General features: G+C 43.1%; 1 pseudogene; it reads left to right on the top strand.

The window, feature by feature from the left end:
* The first annotated feature begins 237 nt into the window (after positions 1–237).
* LOC139883091 (putative disease resistance RPP13-like protein 1) lies at positions 238–6,404 on the top strand (annotated as a pseudogene).
* Positions 6,405–10,539: the final 4,135 nt, after the last annotated feature.

Genomic DNA, 10,539 nt, shown 5'->3' with positions numbered 1-10,539 from the left:
GAAGTGTTCTCATCTTCTCAAGTAAGAGCTCGAAGTGGACCTTATTTCAAATAAGCGCTTGAAGTGCTATCACTTTATCAAATAAGGGATTGAATTGAATTTTCTTTTATATAAGGGCTTGAAATGGTTATGCCCGTTTCAAATAAGAGTCTAAAGTAATTATATTTATTTTAAATAAGGGGCTTTCTCTTTTTTTTTCCCTTCCTTTTTTATGGTTCTTCTTCTTCCTCTTCACCGATGGTCAAAAGGTTGGGTGAGGATCGTCTTCACCCAATTCGGCGAGTGCCACCCGTATCAGCCACAAGTGAGGAACGAGTTCACCTAGGTGAGGCCACCCTTGCGGCCATTTGCAAGGGCTCAACGACCTCGTCGACCACGGGTGAGGGTGGCCTCGCTCACAATCAGCAAGGGCTTGTAAGCCATTGTTAGCCATTCCTAGTAGCTAGCAAGATCGTTGACCCCTTGCAAAGAAAAAATAAGATAAAAGAAAAGAAAATTTGGATGAAAACTTCTTGGTTGGTTGGATAATTTAGTTGGCCAACAATTGCCGAAGTCGGACCATTATTTAAAACAACAATGGCTATATCAATGCCTTTATTTAAAATAATTATTGACATTTCAAATTCTTATTTGAAATAAGATCTATTTCGGGTTTTTATTTGAAAAAATGAGGCAAATATAAGACTTTTTTTGAAATTTTCCCTTTATTTTATTTTAGGTTGCAATTCATGCCCGTGGACTGAACTAAAATATACTCTTTCTCTCTCTTCTCTCTCTCTCTCTTCTTTCCGCTTAAAAAAGCCGCTTGATCAAATATTATTTATCTTTAGCAAATGCACCTTGAATCAAGGGGGAAATGACTTCGCATTTCTTCAGAAGTCTTCCAAACGCAAGTGCTCATGTCAACATTTGCATCAAGATTTCTAACCTTTCTGTTTCGAAAAAGTATAGTTGCTGCGATTTTTCTTTTCGTATTTTATAAAATAAAAAAAAAAGTCAAAAACACACGGCGCATCACGTTGACCATCAACAGTCAATGCATGCCGATCAGCAGGCGCTGTCCATGTCTCGATCTCATCGTCACAAGCGAAGAATGTGAACCAAGCGATCAACCATCGATCTTCGAAGGAGAAGACTTCACAGATTGGCGCTTCTTCCGTAGGCGATCGTCCTCACTTCCTCTCCAATCGCCTCCCAGCTTCCTCCTGCATCCTGAAAATCCGTATGGCGGCGGCGCTCGTCGGCGGAGCATTTCTCTCGGCTTTCCTCCAGGTGCTCTTCGATCGGATGGCCTCCCGCGAGGTCGTCGACTTCTTCCGGTCGCGCAAGCTCGACCAGGGGAGGCTGCTCCAGAAGCTGGAGGCTGCGCTCCTGTCCGCGAACGCCGTGCTGGACGACGCGGAGGAGAAGCAGATGACCAACGACTCCGTCAGGAAGTGGCTCGACGAGCTCAAGGACGCCGTCTACGACGCCGACGACCTGTTCGACGAGATCGCCACTGAAGATCTGAAGTGCGAAGCCGGGGTCGAGCCTCGGGCTCTCGTTTCTAAGGTCTGGAGCTTTGCTGCAGACGCTCGTAGGAGTAAATTGGGGGATAAGTTAGAGAGGGTTCGGGAGAGATTGGGGGATAAGTTAGAGAGTAAATTGGGGGATAAGTTAGAGAAGGTTCTGGAGAGATTGGAGAGCGTGGTGAAGCAGAGAGAAGTGCTGGGCCTAAGGGAAGGCATTTGCCGGAGGACGGCTAGAGCTTTGCCGACCACTTCGTTGGTCGAGGAATTGGGAGTTTTCGGGAGGGAGAAGGACAGGGAGGCGGTGATCGACTTGCTCTTGTCAGATCGGGGCGAAAAGAACACCAGCGTGATGGCCATCGTTGGGATGGCCGGTGTCGGTAAGACAACGCTATCTCAGCTCGTGTTCAACGATGTTGCGGTGAAGGGGAGTTTCGAGTTGAGGGCGTGGGTTTCCGTGTCCGACCAATTCGACATCTGCAAGCTGACGGCGACGGCTCTCGAGGAGTTCTCCTCCCGTCTAAGAAGGAGACCGAAAATCTCAACCAGCTTCAGCTCCAACTGAAGGACTTCTTGACTGGGAAGAAATTCCTATTGGTGTTGGATGATGTTTGGAATGAGGACTCAAATCTTTGGGATGCGTTTCTAGTTCCATTTATCTATGGAGCAAGAGGCAGCAAAATCGTCGTGACGACACGAAATGAAAATGTCGCATCGGTTGCTCGTGCCTTCTCGAAATACTATTTACAGAAGTTACAAGACAAGGAATGTTGGGACTTGTTCGCAAAACATGCATTTGACGAGCATAACTTCGAGGAGCGCACGAGACTTGAAGAAATCGGGCGAAGAATTGTAAAGAGATGTGATGGATTGCCTCTTGCGCTGAAGACTATAGGTAGCTTGTTACGTGGTGAGTCTGATATCAGGAAGTGGGAAAATATTGCAGAGAGTTATATTTGGAATTTGGCACCTGGAAAGAATGGAATTCTCCCTGCGTTGTTGTTAAGTTATCATTACCTTCCTCCACAACTGAAACGATGTTTCGCCTATTGTTCACTCTTCCCAAAGGATTGTATATATGAGAAGGACCAGCTGATCTTACTTTGGATGGCTGAGGGCTTGATAGAACAACCTAACGACAGCAGGACATTAGAGGAGGTAGGTGATCAATGCTTCTGTGATCTTGTGTCTAGATCTTTGCTTCATAGAGTAAGTGATGTCGAATCGAGCTTCTCGATGCATGACCTGGGAGTAAGCGATATCAAATCGAGCTTTTCGATGCATGACCTGGTCAATGACTTAGCAAGATATGTAGCTGGTCGTTCTTTTTTCAGCTTGGACGGAGGCAATGCACACCAGGTGTCCTCAAGCACTCGCCATTTGTCATTTGTAAGAACTCAATGTGATGTCGCTTCCAGATTCAAAGTGCTAGCTGGGGCAACGAATTTGCGTACTTTCCTGCCGCTGAACGTGGATCATGTGAGATTTCGCGAGTGCAATTTGTTGACTGATGAGGTACTGCATGTTCGGTTGTTGCCCCTGAGACGGTTAAGGGTGCTATCTTTGTCTCATTATTGGAAAATCTCTACGTTGCCCAGTTCAATTGGACGTTTGAAGCTTCTGCGCTATTTGAATCTCTCCCATAATGATAGTCTAATCAGATTGCCTGATACAATTACAGCTCTATACAACTTGCAAACCTTAATTCTTGCTTACTGTCGTTCTCTTGTTGAGTTACCGAGCAACATGGGCAGCCTAACCTGTCTGCGTCATCTTGATATAAGGAAGACATCCCTGAAGAGAATGCCACAGGGGATGAACAGACTGAAGAATTTGCAGATATTAACTAATTTCGTGGTGGCCAAAAACGATGGGACCAGGGTTAGGGAGCTAGGGGAGCTAGGGGATCTTATGGGTACACTCTCCATACAAGGTTTGCAGAATGTTGATAGTTACCGAGATGCTGAGACAGTCAATTTGCGGGAAAAGAGGTACTTGAAAAAGTTAGTACTGCAATGGGGTTCTGATAACAATATTATGCAGCAAAATTGCTTAAATGTATTGGACGAGCTGCAACCTCACTGGAACTTGAGAGAGCTTATCATTACATCCTATAGTGGTAGGTCATTTTCCCATTGGCTAGGACACAGTTCATTCTCTAATATGTCAGTCGTGCATCTTGAAACATGCAAGCACTGTGTGTCATTGCCTCCTTTAGGACAGCTACCATCTTTGGAGAGGTTGATAATCGAAGGATTTGATGGAGTTACAAGTGTGGGTACCGAATTCAATGGTAGTAACTGTATACCTTTTCAGTCACTAAAGTACTTGGAATTTGCTGACATGCACAGTTGGAAAGAGTGGGCTTCTTTTGCAATAGAGACAGGAGGTCTTACCTTTGCACATCTGCAGCAGCTTTGTATTAGAAATTGCCCGCGGTTGAGTGGAGGTTTACCCGGCCATCTCCCTTCTCTAATAGCCTTGTCCATTGGAAAGTGCCCACAACTAGCGTCTTCTCTACCAATTGCACCACTTCTCCGTGAGATCAAGTTGGATGATTGTGGAAAGGTTTCGGGAGTTGAGCCTCTTGTAAATGGCACTGAGTTACGAGATATGGAAATCAAGAATCTTTCAACCCTTCCCTCGAGGTTTCTTCCTCCTACCATGACAAGACTCCATCTTGAAGACTGTCATGAAATAGAGTTGCCAATACATAGATGCCATGAAACTCTCCAATATCTAAACTTATGGCGGAGCTGCGATTCACTTGTATCCTTTCCTCTGGAAATTTTCCCCTCGCTTAAGAAAATTCAGTTGCTGGAGATTCAAAATTTGGAACGTCTTTCAAATTCAGACGGTTCTCCACTTCTTTCGATGTACATTAGTCGTTGCCCTGAATTTAGATCTTTCCCTGCGGAAGAATTTTCTGCCCCATGCCTCACTTCATTAGAGTTGGATCACTGTTGTCATCTAAACTATCTGCCAGAAAACATGCAGGCTCTCCTTCCTTCGCTTCGGTCACTGAAAATATCCTCATGTCCACAACTCGAGTCATTTCCCGAGCGGGGTTTACCCTCCAAGTTGGTCGTGCTTTCACTCTTTGATTGTAACAAGCTCATCACTAGCCGCCAAGATTGGGGTCTTCAGTCACTATGCTCTCTTGAAACTTTTGCCATTGGGCAAGACAAAAATATAGACTCATTTCCCGAGATAGGGCTTCTGCCAACCTCTCTTACCTTTTTGAATATATTTGGCTTTGAGAATCTGACGTCCCTGAACTCCAAAGGGCTTCATAGCCTGAGCTCTCTTGAAAAACTTTTTATTAACCAGTGTCCTAAGCTCCATTCGTTCCCAAAAGAGGGACAAATTCTGCCACCTTCTCTTACCAGTCTGGTGATTTTTAATGTGGGTCTAAAATCACTGGATAACTTAGGGCTCCACCACCTCACTTGTCTCAAAAACTTCCGCATAATTGGCTGCGGAAGTCTTCGATCCATGCCAGCGAAGGGCTTGTCATCCTCCCTTTCCTATCTATTTGTCCATGGGTGCCCTTTGCTAGCGAAAAGATGCCAGCGGAAGAAAGGAAAAGATTGGCTCCTAGTTTCGCACATTCGCTGCATCGTGATTGAAGGTGTGCTCGTCACATGATCTTATATCTTGCTTTACAATCCCTCCTTTTACCAAGATCTCACTCAGGTGTCTCCCTTGGCCCTACACTAAGTAAGCCATTTATTTATTCACGACATACTTCAGTCGCTCTGTGATCAAGCACTAACATCTGCATGTATTTGCCGCATGCTACTCTAATAATGCTCCACAATGGAGATTATATGTAGTTTTACCGGCTTTCCATTGTTGTTCCTACGATTGGGCTGCATAATTTATTTATTGGTTGACGAATTATTTAGCTAGAGCGTCTACTTTTCCCCTTCTCCATTCTCTCTATATAAATCGCACTGCCATACTTCAGCTAAGCATCTGTCACGGTCTTTATACCCTCATCTGGAAATGATTATTTTATTGCTACTTTATGTTGCCATCAGTTAACAGTAGTTAATAGAGCAAAGAGATTCATGGCCATCTAAAGAAGGCCTAGCCTTGATTGGGCCATCCAGATGAAATTATTTTTTTCTCACGTCCTCAAGTTAAAAAGAGAATAAATTTGCTCTTATCAACGCATGCTTTCTGTTGCATAAAGCTGGATAATATTTCGAGGGAGACGTAAATTCTTAAGACTTGGCATGACTCATGAATGACCTGTGCTACGCTTGCTAGAACAGTGTGGTATCATGGGTGGAGTGTGTTTCTGTTTGCTTTATATTTTTATTTGTCAATTTCAGCTTAACATCAGTCTAAAGTTGTACAATTTAACAAATATTCCCTACCGACATGTAGAATTCTAATCCATGGAATGTGAAAATGAACAGTTCAAGAGATGCGAGTGACTCGGTTTTTTGTAGTGACATATCCACTTTTGTCACTAATTATATCATGATATCCAACTAAATCCGTCAAACAGAAGGTCTAAAAAAAGTGTGAAAAAGTTAGGTTTTTATTTGTTGAAGTTGAAAGTTTGCATCTCAAAATGCAATTTGATCAAATTATATGAACCTATTGTAATCTACCCTATTTTGAGAGAATATAGTTTCTTTTGAGGGAATTTAAGTGGTTTTATGTGCACTAACTGTTGAGGAGCTTCTGTGGATGGAGATAGAGCTGGAAATGTATTGCTGGCTTTTAGCTCGATTAGAGTATCCTTTAGTTGTTAATACTGGTCTTTCAATCGTTGCAGGTGGAGTGCTTCTAGATGGGGCTAGACTAACTAATATTCCAAAAATACATTATGCATCCACGATTAGCAATACAGGCACTTGCTTTATTGAGATGCATGAATGAATTGTGTTAGAAAAAGTCGAACAATGTGGGATTAGTATTGGCATGGAATAGTTAATATATCTTAGTTGGCCATTGCTTTAAGCTTTTGAGTAAAAGTGGCCTAACTGGATTAATTGAAAGGTTTGGACTTGGTCTCTCTCTTGGTTTCCGCTACGCGCTCCCAAGCCAATCATTGATTGGTGGCAACCTGTTGGCGCAAAAGAATACTTGGATTAAGGAGGAAGTATACTAAACATCGAGCTTACATGTAAGAGGGTGATAAGAACTGACGTGGTGTGGACTTAATATATCTTAGTTGGTCCATGATTCATTGACTTAAGCTTTTGAGTATATGTTAGGTCCGACTATATTTTTTGACGAGGTCGAACTTAGGTTCTCTCTTGATGATCTCCCATGTGATGGCATTGGGTTTTTGCTAGGCACTACCAACATGCGGTGGTGGATGTCGAATTCTGCTTTGGATGGACCTATTCTTCTCCCACGATATCAAGATAGTTTCAGTAAGAGGGTTGTGAGACAGTAATGCTCAGTCTTCGCAAGATGAGTGGATTCTGAGGATATGGAGCAGCATAGGCAATGAGATGGTGGAAATTGGCAAGGAAAACAAATCCATTTTTCATGCAGTCAGCAAGCCAAGTGATCACTGGAAATGACAGAATCAAGGTCAACTAGGAGTATCGAAATTTCATTGTCACTTTGCAACTTGTGAGAAATTGTTTACCAATGAGTGCGAGTGCAGGAGAGGCACTCCAATGCGATTGCAACGTTTAATTAAACGCAACAACATGCCATGGGGAAGTACTTGCCTAATTGTTTGGTTCGATTGTTGTTTATGCAAGCTGACACTTGTCGTGGTGGAGAAACAAGAAACCATTCAAGGTAAAGCGGATCCAAAGCATGACCTGTAGTTGTACATCCCAGGTGTCGATGTTGTAGCATTGGAAGCAAGGATCATATCGGAAACTGATGATGGGCATGAGATGAGTGGGTTACGGAGAGATTGTTTGATATAGCTTTTCGATGGTAGCTGTGACAGTAAAACTGGATGCTTTTGCTTTCGCAAGGTAACATCTCATAATTATCATATGGAACCAGGAAGCTGTCCCGTCTAGCTTTTAGCTGTTGCTATGTGTTACCTGTGACATCCTGATTTTCGAGTCTGATTTCGATGAGATGAAATGGGCTTTTCATCGACGCGCTTATGGCCTTATTCTCTGAGAGGGGCCCTCACGAGATAACTAGCCTATCGGGTGAAACCATTAATGGATTTTAACACAATAGACTTGAGAATTCGACTAAGAGTCGACTGCTCGACCGTGTTGATCTGCAAGGGTCATTACAGCACTGTCAGAAATCGATCAGAGACCAGAGTGTGGATGATTCCACCTGATTGCAAAATAATCATCGATCGACACTAGACTGATTTTTTTATCATTTTTGTACCCGATACCCGTAAATGAAATCTCGAGATTTTCACGACAATTGAGGGTCGCCAATATGTCGAAGATATACAATGTGACTCGAGATAAATTGATCACAGGTCAATTGCACCAAAATTCCTAGAAGTTATCCGGTCATGCTAAAAGCGCGCCGAATTGAAATTAATCGCTAATTGGAACCTGATTTCAGAAATCGAAAGTTCTGTCATGTTACGATCTATTTTAGGAATTTCGTCTCATCCTTCAAAGAATTTTCGGAGATCCCGGTATTTTTATGGAAAATTGTTTCAGACGTTGCGGAAAATTAGCGAAAATTCGGATGGACCAAATTAAAAAAATTGGCACTTCCAAGCCGAGCCTTTGAGCATCAGAGACTTACAGAAAATTGTTTGGGTTGTTTCCTTGGCAAAATTGGACCTCAATTCGGAAGATTTGAGCGAGGAATTGAAGTTAATATTGGTAAAATTCGGATTAAGGCATGGGGCAGCATCTTTGGCTTCAAAAATTGGATAATTTGTGGTTTATTTTGTGGATTATAAGACTGGAAAGTATTATGAGACATTAGGATATTTGTGAGGAGTTTGAGGGGACCGTGCAATCAATGGAAGGGATAGAATTGGTGGGCTCCCTCCTTCGGCAGCTTCTTTAGCAAGTCAAGGCCGCCGCCCTTCTCCTTCTTGCGTTTCAATCCGTCGACCCCTTCTGCTTTTGCTCTCGCTCTCATTATTTGCTTTCTACCTCATCCCCATTTTCATTTATTCCTCACGCCTCTTCCCATCATCATCACCAATCCATCATCCAATGTCCACCAATTTCTCCACTCACTCTCTTCCTCGCAGCCATATAAGCCCACGAACGAAGCCTCCACTAAGTCAAACTTTCTTGGCCTATTTTGGTTGTTGACTCCTCTTGCCCGGCGTCTTTCAATCCACGAGACTGCAGCTGCACCACTTCCTCTCTCTCTCTCGTTGAACCCTCTGCCATCTCACGTCCGAAGTTCCATCCCTCTTCTCCACCGAAATTCAACAACAGCTGAAGACCACTGAAGCCACGAAACAGCTTCCGTTCATCCACCGAGATCCCATCTCTTAACGTGCTGCTGCCTGCCACTCCATGCTAGCGCCTTTTGAAGACCGAGCAAACCAACGCCTCCATGATTTCCATTTGTCCAGCAACCGAATCTACACGTCCCAGCTTCTTCGGTCAAAACCCCAAGTCGAAGCCCTTCCATCATCGACCGAAGCCGTCCCACGAATCGTCCAGCAGCTTCGGTCTATTTCATCTCGTGGATCAGCCGCAACAAAGTCTGCAGCCCATCCAACCTGTTCTTTAGCCCAGTTGAAGTCTTCAAGTCCAGCAAGTGTCTTCGGCCCATTGGATTTTGGCCCAGTCCAGCGAAGCCCAACGAGATCAGAAGCCCGCGAAGTCAGCCCGCTTCAGGCCCGGCCCGATTCAAAAACAAATCTCATAGTGGACTAAGATTTGTTGGGCCCGTTTTAGACTCGGCCCGAGTGTTCACCAACGCCGCCAAAAATTCAGATTTTGGCCGCTGTCGCGTCGTCGTTGCGGTGAACCGGTTTCCACAATTAACCGGTGAGTTTATTTACTAAACTCTTCTTAGTAGACTAATAACGTCTAAGGGGTGTTTAGATTTATTTAATTAGAAATTAGGTGGTTAGTTAGATTAATTTAGTGATTTAATTATGCACTTATGCATGTTAGGTGGTTAAATTAGATTAAGTGAGGCCTAGATAAATTGTGTTATTTATCTAAAAGGGCGGGAATTTTCCGGGTCCGTATTGGTATTTAATTTAGTGATTTTGGCCTAGGTTAGCATTTTAGTATTTAAATTGATTTATTTAATTAATTTTAGAAATTATTTAATAATTAATTATTTTTCGGAAATTAGTCCGGGATAGCTGGTGACCGGAGTTGCGTGCTGATTGCAATGGTGTGTTCAATTTTTGCAGTTGGATGATAATTTGTGCAAATTGAGTGCTGATTGGAAATTTAAGTATTCAATTCCAAAAATTATGAATTTTGATATTTATTCAGAAAATCCCAAGTGTTGGGTTTTAACACAAAAATAGTTTTATACACTATATAAACCAGTGGGATTTTAAATTGGAGATATCAATTTTTCTAGTGTAAATTGACCGTGTACCCATACACAACTATTTTACCGTATATTTCTAATACGAAGAAAATAGGCTAGGTTCACTATTTTAATTAAGACATTTGACTACAATGCACAGTGTCCTGGGTCGAGATTGATTGGTTGTGTGTTGGTTAAGAAAAAATTGTCATAGGCTATTAAGCCGGACGTTACCCATTAATTGGGACTCGGGTCGTAGTAGATTTTGGACGTACGCTTCTTTGGGGAAGCCGTCTAATTAAGAGACGTCGTCGTGCTCATGGTCGGAGACAAAGCCTAGTTATGCCAGAAGACACCGAACTTATGAGTAGGTTGTACTCGAGTTGCAGTAGATTTTGGACCTACGCCCATTCGGGGAAGTCGTCTAATGGAGAGACGTCGTCGTGCTCAAAGGAGGTGAGACGACGCCTGGCAATGCCAAAAGACCGCCAATTTTGGAGTTGGCCGTACCTTTAACGAGTATAATTAACAATTGGAACGCATGATGGTTGAGTTTGATGCACCTGATTATGAGACCAAAACTGTGTGGCGTGGAATGGGT

The sequence above is a fragment of the Rutidosis leptorrhynchoides genome, unplaced genomic scaffold, assembly GCF_046630445.1.
Source record: "Rutidosis leptorrhynchoides isolate AG116_Rl617_1_P2 unplaced genomic scaffold, CSIRO_AGI_Rlap_v1 contig353, whole genome shotgun sequence".
Taxonomy (NCBI): domain Eukaryota; kingdom Viridiplantae; phylum Streptophyta; class Magnoliopsida; order Asterales; family Asteraceae; genus Rutidosis; species Rutidosis leptorrhynchoides.
Note: the sequence above shows the minus strand (reverse complement) of the source record. Positions and strands in the feature narration are given on the sequence as shown.